We start from the raw sequence: 12,623 nt of genomic DNA on the forward strand, positions 1-12,623 counted from the left end.
CCCCAGGACAGTCTGCAGTAGAATATGGAGGATTTTGCTACATCTTTGAACAGAGACAAGTTGACTTCATCGTTTTGATTGCAAATTGACTTATACTGAATGCACATGAATTCATAATTGACTGCAAATTGAACTACGATGAGACTGAAACATCTCACGTTGCTGACATGGACAGCGGAGCGTAAATTTTGGTGGTGGGCCATGGCAGTGGGGACGGGGCTATGGCTGATATAAGTCAGCCCACACTCCAGACCTTCTCTGTTCAGCCTCTCAAGCTGTTGTGTGCTGATGGCCCCAGATGCGAAATGCCTATTGCTCCGTAAATCCCCTCGACCGCTCTGATTCGTAATCAGAGATGCGAACAAGCACGATTCCCCACGCCGATGGGGTGCTCGGGTATAAGTATGTGCGCATGCAGAAGCGGTTAACACACGCCTCCATGGGTAGTTGCCTATCCGTTTGCGGTGTGAGACGGATAGGACATGAGCATTCAGACTATTTCTTAAGTTCTAAAGCGTAGAGGTACGTGTCCGCCTTCCTTGGGTCCAACGGCCGACAGTTAAGAGCACGATTTGAGGGCCCAAAGCAGGGGTGTCACTTTCTAAAATCTAATCACTAAGTCACTCAAATCTAAAATATAATCACTAATTGTACTGAGGGGGTTAAGTCAGCGAAGGAGGGCTCAGTCCCTCCCAGCCGTGAAAGTGTACAAAATGACACCCCGAAGGGCTCAAAGTGGTGACCGTGGATCGCATTTGGTGTCCCGTCCGGCGCTGAGGGCCCGACCCTTAAATGCCAGTCAGGCGGCTTTTCACGCTGATTGGGGGCCTCCGAGTCGGTGAAGGGCCTTTCAATCGGTCAGGCAGCACCAAAATCAAGCAGTCAGCTCCGTGTTGGTCTGGCCCTGAGGGTCCATGTCCGTGGACGAGACGGGCACGTTTCTCCCTTTCCAAACTTCTGAAATGTATGGCTACGCGCGGGTCTAAATGTTGACAGCGATGTAGTGATGATCGAGAACATGCGCATTATTTTTCGGCACGCAATAAACCTTGCACTCCTGTAGCACTGCCTTCAGTTCTCAGGGAACATTTGTCATTTGTGTCGGGCGACATCCCCCCCCCCCTTCCTCTTCTTCCTTGGGACGCATGGACACATAAGCCTTTGGGGCCATTCGCAAAAAGCAGGACGGCCGGACTGCGTTGCTCTATGCCACCGATGCGTAGGTGTGCAAGGGAAGCTTACGACAGTCGCTTAGGTGCATGTGCGTGTCCAGGAGGATCAAAGCTTGTCCGTTTAACGTCGTTTAACATTTAACGTTTAACATTTAACGTTTAACATTTAACGTTTAACATTTTACGTTAAACACTTAACAAGCTTGTTTAACATTCATAGGTAGGTAGAGACCGGCACGGGCGATAGTTTGTAGACCGTGATGCACCGCGCTCTAAGAAAGAGTTGTCCGACGGCGCATCAAACGACAGCGAAAGGAGCCAAAAGCCCAGGCGGCGAAAGCGAAGGGAGGCGAGTTCATGGGGTGCTGCCTTTTCACAATTTTTCGTTTTTATCTTTTCTTATTTCAGGACAGCTGCCTCTTCTAAGAATGCTTGGTCCCTCCCAGAATCCATATATCCACCGCGACTCCGGTCTGCGCCTGAACCGTTTCAAAGACCTGGTCGGGCCTAGGCTACCGTTTCACAAGCACAGTACAAACAATTGGGAGGCAAACAGTTCGTTGATTATATTAGTGACAACTTAGGGACAAATACAAATATAAGCTTTGTTTTGGTTTTTGTCGCATTTTGCCAAACTTCGAGTGTAGAATTTTGCATTGTCTTTAAAGAACTGAAAGAGCATTGGGGACTGGTTCCCCATTGCGAAGGTCCAGCCCAATTGCAGGCGCCCAGCTCAACACTGAGAGGAGGTATGGCCCCTCGAAGATATGGGCTGTGAATTGCACTGAATGATCTTCAAAACGGCTTGGCCAGCTCAAAGCCCCGTATAAATATGGAACACCCCCTTTGACAGGGGTTATCATCAGCACCGCATTGAAAGTAACAAAATCTCATCCAAGATATTTATGATAAAATTATATCGCATATATAATAATAGATTATGTAATTAATTATATGAAATTATATTATATAATATAATTATTAAATTACATGTGAATCATTAGCCCTTTCGAGAGGTTTTGTAGCACAGCCTATCTGACCTCACTCGGATTTTACCAGCCGATCCAGGGCCAAGCCCCTCCGTAGTCATGCACTTCAATCTGACCAAACGTGCAAAGCAATTCCAAGCAAGTTCACAAATAGCTTCATTTGCAGGCTGCCATCGGCACGATAACATCCCAGCGTTAGCTCCTCTCCGTGTCAACAGGGTCAAAATGGCGAAACGGGCTCCGTGCAGTAAATAAGGACTACAAGTGTCTAAAGGTTCAGCGTATATGCAAGGACTTTCTGTGCCTTAAAAGTGGACTGTGGGCCCTAAAAACCCAGAGGGGTATCTCAGTAGCTAGAGAAGTCTTCGCTGGCCAGACCGGCGCCTCAGTAGTCAGACAAGCAGCTGAGAAGTTAAAACGCCCTGGCATGGCCAGAGGAGCAGGCACTGGTCAGGTAACACAGACTTTGGCGATTAGTAAGAGCCCTGGGCGTCGAGAGCGCCCTTGAACGGTCAGAAGAGGCCAAAGGGCCCTACAGTTCTTGGGTGGTAGAAGACGTCCCTTGACCGGTCAAAAGGTCCCAGGCGTCCAAAGGGTCGCGAGGATATAGTTGCGCCCTTTGGCGTCTAAACGGGTCGATGAGCGGCCGGTGGCCATCAGCGACGAAACCGGCACTTGAGTGGTCAAAAAGGCCTCGAGCGACCAAAGGCTCCTCTTCGTTACCAAAGGAACCTGGGCTACTAGCGAAGCCCCCAGCGGTCTGCGGAGGACCCGCTCATCGGAGGTTCCTCACAAACACGAAGGGTCCCTCAGTGGCAAGAAGAGCCCTGGTCACCTAAACAGTCTGTGAGCGACCAGAGGAGCGCTGATAACACAAACAGCCAAGAAATGTCACTGCAGCACCTGAACGGCTGCTCTCATTAGGAATTTACGGTGACCCCAGCTGCTGAGGCTATTTGATGTCAAGATAGACGGTCCTACGTGCATAGTGACTATAGAGCGTTCATACACTTCTAATGGTATGGTTTGAAAGGTCGCATTTAATCTTAAGCACAAAGCGACCAATAAAGGGCTGCAATCCTTTACCAAGAGGTTAAGTGTTGGTCGCTGTTCGCGTCTGGAACTTGTCTCAGTCGGTGATGAGCTAAGCACCGAATGCAGAAAGCAAGTCTTGCAAAGGGACTCTGATGCAATGAACTCACCACATCCGGACTCGTTGACTAAACCAGGGATATATGGCCAGGCCCATCGGACTTGATTCCACAGTCGGGACCGGGCGTGGGAAAACCGCGACGCTTTCAGTTTTAAATGACTCCAGCTGTCTTGAGTCGCCTGCTTGGACCAGTACGGTGGGAGAACGGCAACTGCCGGCAGCCTCTGCAGAGTCGGGCTAGCCGACCAGCGGGGGTTGAGCACCGCGCGCAGCCGGCCGGCCGCGAGCAACGCACAGCGGCCGTCTCTACGGCTATGATCGCATCCGCACTGCACAGGTGTACAGCGAGTACTCACTTATTCATTGAATGTTCCCCATGTGGAATTAAACGACGATTCCGGAAATCGAAGCTCCTAACGATCGAGGGTGTAATCATGTTTGGAAATTGCATTTCGTGGCGGAAAAACATGGTTTTCCGAGGACGGAGTCAGCAATCAAACTTTAGTTTACATCACCACTTAGGAACATCCTACTGCAGCTACATGATATAGTCGCTATGTGCATTTGCGAGGAACATTATTCACATACATGAGACAGTAGTAATAGCCTTCTTTGTATCACAGTAGTGATAGCCTTCTTCATGTCTCCATTCTCCTAGTTTTCCTCGGAGAAAAACCAAGAGGATGGAGATATAGATACGTTGATAATTATGCAACATGCCCTTATCAAAACAATAGCAGAGGTGTCGTTTGATCAGTAGCAGAATACAGTCGTTTAATCGAAAAATTGTACAAGGGCTGCAAAGCTTTGTCGTCTTATCGCACGAATTTCTGTCATTATGCCATTTTTGACGTCATCAACAGAGAGTACCTATAAATGCATATATGTATATATATATATATATATATATATATATATATATATATATATATATGTGTGTGTGTGTGTATGCATACACACACACATAAATATATGTGTGTGTGTGTGTGCACGTGTGTATGTGTATAATGTTTGCATGGCCAGAAACGAAATGAAATATCGCATTAAACTGTTGGGCATTAGCGTTTCCTGTTTTTATGAGGCTATTGTTTATTTAGCAACTACAGCTTGGATAAGTCTGAACGCCCTGGTCGCCCTGCAGGATGACGATGTTGTTCGCCAGATAATGCAAAAGAATCGGGTCCAACCACCGGAAGGAGCCCTGGCTCATCCAAGCTAGAGCAGCTGAACACAAAACAGCGCCAAAGAAACATTAGTAAGCGGGATGCCACTCACCGGCGCCAGAAGTGCTCCCACCAAACCTGGGCGGGCTCGGGATGTGAGATGGGCGTCGGCTTTACCACACGGCCTGTTTCGTCAGCCTCTGCTGGTCACCTCTAGCACCGCCGCCACCGCACTGGCTCCGCCGGCCTACTTCACGTGAAACGCAGTACTCGCCCGCCCTGGCGGTCCGGCCCGCAGCTATAAAAAGGCCCTGGATACGGCGCCCAGGCCCGTTGCCAGGCGCCGAAGCAGGGTGGGCGGCACGCTGCTGGTGCTGATACTGCGCCACCAGTGGTTGGAACTCGCCATCCAGTGAAATCGGATATTGTGCGAAGGTCACGGAGCGCAGGGCGACTGAAAATCGGCATGTGAATGTGCCAACTGCCCGTACAGGTCAGAGCCACCACCCGTAGCGGATCAGAACCTCACGGCGTGCCACTAGATGGCGGGAAAACGTCCAGACTTTGTGTCTGTTCTCTTCGCCATTTCGACACAACGTGGCATAGGCAGAGCCTTCGTTCCAAGATACAAACACATTTGGGTAGCCCAGTTCAGGAACGCATACCTGCGACTGAGGAATGAATACATCTATGAAACAACACCTAAAGTAAGGGATCGTAGGCCTCGAATGGCATCATGTATGAACGGTAGACATTGCAGTAATGTTCACGGAGGCCTACACTACTTCACACGTGATGCATAGTCAGCACACAATGGCGGGTCAGCGGAGGACAGGGGCGAAGTGGCCCGGCAACCGAGTACGCCGAGACACACGGGCGCGAGCTGAAAGGACGTGGTGAGCAGATTAGCTGCAACACCACGCGAATTGACCCGAATGTGATGCGTGGGCATGTATATGAAGCATGTTAAGCTGTGTCGAACGTCCTAGCTTTTTAAGGTCAGAAAATCGCATTATCTTACCCCAAGTTCTACTTGATTGCCTCTGGTCCAATCACGTACCTCCTACAGCTCAGATGCAAGAACGCTAAGACTGGCGCAAACTGCAAGGTTCTGCCGACCGCCTTGTCGCTTTTAGGACCAAAGTTTGCATTATCGGACCGGACCTTTAGCGTGATCACCCCCGGTCTAATAGGGCAACTCCCTGAAGTTAAGCTGCCAGAACCCCAAACGTGACAGGTGTAAATGCATGTAGAAAGTTTAGAGCTGTGTCGACCCATCCATCGTTTTCGGGCTGAACTACACATTGTTAAAGCGGTGGGAGCGACTGGGGGCCGCCCGGTCGAAGTTGTCTCGGTCCAGTGACACACCTCCCTGCAGGTTGGCTGGAAGACCGTCCAAACTGGCCAAGACGTGACAACTGCAACATCTATGTGAAAATTTAAGGGTTGTGCTGACCCTCTCACCGCTCTAGTCCGAGTCCGAAACTTGCATTATCTTACCGGAACTTTTGCTTGGCTATTCCCAGTTCAACAACCGACCTCCCTGTAGTTTAGCTGCAAGCCCGTCCAAACAGATACTGGTTAAAAGAACATCCCAAACTGAAGCCGTTGACTTTGATTTTCTCACTCGCGAAGCCGAAGCTGAAGTCGATAGACAGGACTGCAATATTTGCCTTCTTCCTCGGAAAAAACAGGAGAATGGAGATATATTTGGATCGATATTTCGGCAACATGCCTATATCGAAACAATAGCAGAAGCGTGAATTAATTGCAACATTCCGCAGCTACACACAATAGCCTCTGCAACTGTTTTGATAACGGTATGTTGCCGTAACATGAACGCAACCATATCTCCTTTCTCCTGTTCTTTTCCGAGGAATAAGGCTAATATTACTGTCGCATCTATGTGGATAATGTTCCTCGTTAATGCCCTCAACAACCAAAGTCTGTAGCTTCGAATTAAGAGAGCGCAAGGCCAAATGCCGCCAGTTGCGAACCGAGAGGGGTTGGGAATGCAAAATCACGAGACTGCTGCGGGATGGAGCGGCCGGTGGGAGCCGTCCTGTAGCTGTTCTAGTTGCCTTTAGGAGTGCTTCGAGGTCTCGGAGTGATTTAGGAGAATGTCGGTCGTGCCCAGAGCTCTTTATGGGGTGCAGTGAAGCTTTGAAGCTAAAGATAAGCTAATGAAGTTAAATTGTAATGAAGCTTTCTCATCAGGAGCGTTGTTGTGGTGGTTGAGCGGCAGAATGTCTGAGCATTTCGCGACGTTCCCCGCATTTACCGCTAAACGTTTAGTCTACCCCTAAGTGCTTGCTGTTCCAGAAATATTTCCAGATGTGCGCTCAGAAGGCGAGGCAGGATCACTGCGAGAGAGTGGCCACCTCTGGCGGCGGCGGCGACCCCGTGCCGCACCTCACACTCCGGCTCAACTCGACGTCACTGGGTGAAGCGCCGACCCGCACGCCGCCGCCGGGCGGGTTGGTCACACTGCACAGCATCGGCGTCCAGCTACCCTACCAGATGACGATGGCGGCGCCGGCCTCCTACCAGCCGTAGCTGTCGCTCGAGAGCAGCGCCTCGTGCCCGGCCGCCGTGCCGTCCGCAGAGTCGGCCTCGTTGCGGCCGTCGAGCCGCGATAGCGGCGTGCCGTCGGCGCCACTCAGCGCCGAAGCAACCGAGGCCGACCGCGACCCGTTCGCCGAGGCGCTGCGGCGCCGGCTGGGCACCGGCGCCAGCGGCGCCCAGCACCAGCCGCAGACACTAGAGGTGCCCATTGCCGCGCGGGAGAGCAGCATCAGCGCCACTTGAAGGATGTGTAGCAGACCCGGGGGAGTTCATTTGAGCAGTTTTACGGAACATAGGTGTGTCGCTAGAGGCGGAATTCTTAATTTATTGTTCCCAGGACTTCTTCGCTGGTACGCTACCGTGTGAATTATGTTTTACATATGGTATTCATGGAAATGTTTCGCAGTGCATTTTAGTATTCCTTGGTCAATAGTCGGCATTGCTCTCCTTTCTACCTATTTGTCCCGTGAAAAGCTACATCACCGCCAGCCCCTTCAACATGTGTCAGTGTGTCGTCGCAAAGCATATATCATGGCGGGTGACATCCTGGGAGGGAGCGGAGGAGTGGGAGCGAGGGGGCGGTATCCAAAGAAGTTCACCGGCACAGAAGTTCACCGGCTATCCCATTGTGCTTGGATGCTAATAAATGCTTAGATTATAGTTGTACGGACTCAACTCATTGTGGATATCTGGGCTTGGAGCCACTACTTACCGATTGATAGGTAAGGCTTATTATGCATTGCGGACTTTTAACACGCATCTTAGCTTCGAGCAACCACTTATACTGTACAAATTTTAAATTTTTCGCAAGCATCATGTAACGCTTAACCGAATACGCGTCGGTACTGCACCACTGCCAACGCGTCAGTGGGACGCTCGGCTCGCTCACGCAAACAACGCACTCAGACCGCCTCGTTTGACGCAGATGCATTGCCTTGCTTACTCTGTATGATAATTATTTGATAAGCCGGATGTGGGTACCCGTAGCCGTAGTTGCTTTTTGCAAGGGTTGCGACATAGCGCGCCTCTGCTGCTGCTTCATGCGGGCTTACACGCGCATTAGAGTTGCACGACGTCGAAGGCTCAAGAACGCCCCATCCCCAGTGTTTGGAGGCCGCACGCCTGCGCCCCCCAGCGGCCCCACCGTTTATAACCTGACGCATCCTGCGTAGCGTCAGACGGGTAGTGACGGTCAGAGAGAAGCGAACGCGACCCGACGACCAGTGTCGTGACGCTGCACTTCGTGAAGGGGACCTCGACCGAATATAGCTACCTTTTCGCGCCCGTTGTCTGATGGACGTTGGTGAAAGGAAGAACGCTACCCACAAGAACGAAGCGTTACAATCATGCATTCGAGCAACGTTTATAATCGTCCCGTGAACAGATGTTTGATAATCTGAAAGCGAGATTAAGAATCCACAGACGTCGCGCAAACGGCCAACCACTTTTCATCGTGTCCTTCCAAGTTACCATAGCATGTTTGGAAACCACAGTCAGCCAAATATATCGGATTTACCGGTATTTACCCATACTTCACCAGCCCCGAGCTCGACTGTCGTCTGGAGCATCGTGGGACGTGGCGAGCCCGGCTGCCGGCGGCCTGCACGTGGTGTGGCAGGTGCTGTGCGCCCTCCCAAGTCCCGGTTGCCGGCGGCCTGCACGTGGCGTGGCAGGTTTCGTATGCCCTCCCGACCAGTCCCGGCAGCAGCGTGCAGCGAGCCTCGGCTACGCAGCAATCGTCGCCGACCCAGCCGTGTACAGTGCGCTCATGTCATGTATTGCATTCATGTAGTGGATTCCAATAGACACACGGGCAAACACAGCTGAACTCGTGTACCTCATTTGTAAGTGCTCGCCAGTACACGGAATGCACGCACTTGGATACAGGTTCAGATGGCGGGAACGTGCCAGGCGTCGTAACCAGAAGCGCCGGTATGCAACCAGACGGGAAACTGCACCGCGCATGGCGTGAACGGCCAACGCGACGCCGCGTCAGACGCAAGACCGCGGCGCGCTCATCAAATGCGATTGATACTGCAATGTAGACCTTCGGCTACAGCAAACTCGCGAAACCGGACGCGGGCACACCCTACCAAAGAAAGCGTCACAGAACAAACAACATCCACGAACAATGCACAATACGGATATCATACATAGATATATGAAAGGGAATGAAAGTACTCAAAACATGATGGATTGCGTGTCCAACAGCGGCAGATACAGCTCGTCGACACACTGTGATAGCAACAGCAAGAAAACATCCGTTACGACCGGGGCAGCAAACGGTAAGGATCAGGGCGAATATATTGTTCCTGGCGGAGGATGCCGAGCAAACAATGCTGTTTGATCGCTTGTTAAGAACATCACCACGTTCTCGCTCAAAAGTAATCGGTTTCGACCCAACGCGATTCGATCGGCACAGCCCAGATCATTGCATTGACAACCGCAGGTCAACGTCATCTCTCTAAACAAGTACAGAACAGACAGCGAAATCAAAGAACACGTCGCACACAGCGCAGCTTCATGCTTGATGGTCGGTGGAAACACAACCCAGCTGACGTGTGACCGTTGCGCCGTGTCAGGTGCCCGGACCGTGGAATACCCCTGCCATGTCGCCCAAGCCAGGCCCCAGCCCCGCTCGGTCCGCACATGGCTCCAGCGTCGGCGCCGAAGGCTCGTTGTATGCGTGTGACCCGTCCAGTACGACCTGAGGCTATTCATGTAAACATATACCGTTGCGGCGTTTTTACATGAGACGCCGCGGCTGGTTATCTCACACTGCTCGAATAAACACATACGATACGTAATATTTTTTAAGAATCACTTCAGCAAATTTGTGTTGCCACGAAGTTGAGCGAGAAACTCTACACTGAAGCGAAAGGAATTCCGTTAACTAATGACATTTCACTTCATATCAATAGCCTCGCGTCACAGTTTACCACATTGTGACTCGGAAGCCTATCAGCAGCGAGCACTCGACGACGTTCGTCGCTTCAGCGGTCGCTCTTTACAGCTAACGGTCCAATTCATTGCACGCTCGCACGTGCTCTTATAAAATCGTATCACCGGGACAGCGGGCTGCACGTTGCTACGCACACACCTTCAAGACAGCCAGGAGACCTGTGGGGCATGCGCTTCACACCAGGCCTACATTCCAGGTCACAGTCCGTGGGAGGCAGTACATGCTCGAACGTCGACACGCGTATGACATACTATTTCAGTTGGCAAACAGCGATGAAACGCTCTGCATCTGGCGGCGCAATCCCGTAGAAGTGTTTCATGCCGAGTAACCCCGTTCTCAAAACCGCTGTGCCGGTGAACTTCTCTGGCTATCGCCCCCTCCCTCCCACTCCTCCACTCCCTCCCAGGCTGTCACCCGCCATGATATATGCTTTGCGACGACACGCTGACACGTGTTGAAGGGGCTGGCAGTGATGCAACGATTCACGGGACAAGTACGTAGATGGTAGAGCAATACTGATTACTGACCAAGGAATGCTCAAATGCACTGCGAAACGTTTCCATGAATACCATATGTAACACATAATTCACACGGTAGCGTACCAGTGCAAGAAGTCCTGGGAACAATAAATTAAGAATTCCGCCTCCAGCAACACACCCATGTTCCGTAAAACTGCTCAAATGAACTCTCCCGGGGTCTGCTGCGCGCCTCTCAAGTGGCGCTGATGCTGCCCTCCCGCGCGGCGATGGGAACCTCTAGTGTCTGTGGCTGGTGCTGGGCGTCGCTGGCGCCGGTGCCCAGCCGGCGCTGCAGAGCCTCAGCAAACGGGTCGCGCTCGGCCTCGGTAGCCTCGGCACTGAGCGGCGCCGACGGCACGCCGCTGTCGCGGCTCGACGGCCGCGACGAGGCCGACTCTGCGGACGGCATGGCGGCCGGGCACGAGGCGCTGCTCTCGAGCGACAACTGCGGCTGGTAGGAGGCCGGCGCCGCCATCGTCATCTGGTAGGGTAGCTGGACGCCGATGCTGTGCAGCGTGACCAACTCGCCCGGCGGCGGCGTGCGGGTCGGTGCGTCACCCAGTGACGTCGAGTTGAGCCGGAGTGTGAGGTGCGGCACGGAGCCGCCGCCGCCGCCAGAGATGGCCGCTCTCTCGCAGCGGTCCTGCCTCGCCTTCTGAGCGCACATCTGGAAGTATTTCTGGAACAGCAAGCACTCCGGGGTAGGCTAAACATTTAGCGGTAAATGCAGGGGAACGTCACCAACCGTCGAGACAATTCCGCCGTCCCACCACCACAACAATGCTCCTTATAAGAAAGGTTCATTGCAATTCATAAACAAAATAAAACAAACAGATTGGCCACTGTGATTACATACAACTGAGCAGCACCAAAGGCTGAGCTCTACCACGTCATGCGCCAGCATAGCCGGTCCGGCTGCACGGCTCGGTTCGGCCGACTGACCTGCTTGGCCTTGACCTGCTCCACTGCGGCGGGCACCTCCTTGTGCGACGTCGGCGGCTGGAGGTCGAGCAGGCAGAACTGGTGGAACACCTCCGAGGTGTGTGTCAGGGGCCGCGCCTGCGGGCCGAGGTCAGCACCGGGCCGAGGTCAACACCAGGTCATCATCCGGGCAGGGGTCAGCACCGACGGACAAAGCCGGCCAGGGCGAGTGCGAAAATAGGGAGCGATTGTGATGACATCCTTAAGTTGTTCTTAAGTTGTTGCGATTTTGTCAGGCAATGCCAGCTTCTGCAGCACCACAAAGGAAGCTGTGGGCCTTCGAGGTTACATCAAGCATGCAGCGAAGGTTATACGAGGGACAGGAAACTGCACTCGGCATGTTTCCAGTCAATGGCAAGAAAACACTCGAAAAACTGTCGTATTTTCAGATGCGAGCAGCCAGCACGCATGCCAAGAACTGTACATAACACAATACGCCAACAACCACTTCTTTTTAAGGGTAAAAGCAAGCGGTACGACGCGAGGCTTCAAGAGCTCCGGGCACAATCGACATCCTCTATAACACTCTGAGACTACGAAGCACTCTTAAAGGCGCACTAGAGCAGCCACAGGACGGCTCTCCGACCGGCCACTCCGTCACGCAGCAGCACTCGTGACCGCAACCGGTCGGGAGACGAGACGCACGGCCGACGAGACCCAGGCCAGCCAGCCAGCTGGCAGATGGGGCGGACCACGCACCCGCTGCGAGCCGCGTCGCTCCCGGCGCCGCCTAGCGCGGCCGGGCGGCGGCGGCGGCTCCTCCTCCTTCCGGCGCAGCAGGAACATGGTGGGCCCGCCGTCGGCGTCCGGAATCTCCGTCTGGCCGGCATCAGCCAGCGGCGTGCGCGGACTGAGCGGGGTGGAGCCGCCTGCGTCACGAGAGCGGCCCGGCCGGGTCAGAGGTCAGACCGCCGAGGTCAGCGGTGGGTCAGGGGTCATGTCCAACGGAGGTCAGCAACGGGTCAGAGATCAGGTTCGCCGGAGGTCAGCGGTGGGTCAGGGGTCAGGTTCGCCGGCTAGCGGTGGGTCAGTCAGGTTCGCCGGAGGTCAGCGGTGGGTCAGAGGTCAGGTTCACCGGAGGTCAGCGGCGGCTCACACGGAGCGCTGTCACAGACCGGGC

At 53.2% G+C, this 12,623-nt stretch overlaps 1 protein-coding gene across 1 annotated transcript in view; it reads right to left on the reverse strand.

Annotated features, from left to right (window-relative positions):
- The window catches only part of LOC119101326 (xanthine dehydrogenase/oxidase), a gene marked incomplete in the record, with an annotated part of 13,266 nt that extends 8,513 nt beyond the window's left edge, over nt 1-4,753 (reverse strand). Inside the window, 1 exon segment of the mRNA XM_037224633.1 lies at nt 4,590-4,753.
- Nucleotides 4,754-12,623: the final 7,870 nt, after the last annotated feature.

This window comes from Pollicipes pollicipes, unplaced genomic scaffold (genome assembly GCF_011947565.3).
Source record: "Pollicipes pollicipes isolate AB1234 unplaced genomic scaffold, Ppol_2.1 Scaffold_4881;HRSCAF=5763_pilon_pilon_pilon, whole genome shotgun sequence".
NCBI lineage: Eukaryota > Metazoa > Arthropoda > Thecostraca > Pollicipedomorpha > Pollicipedidae > Pollicipes > Pollicipes pollicipes.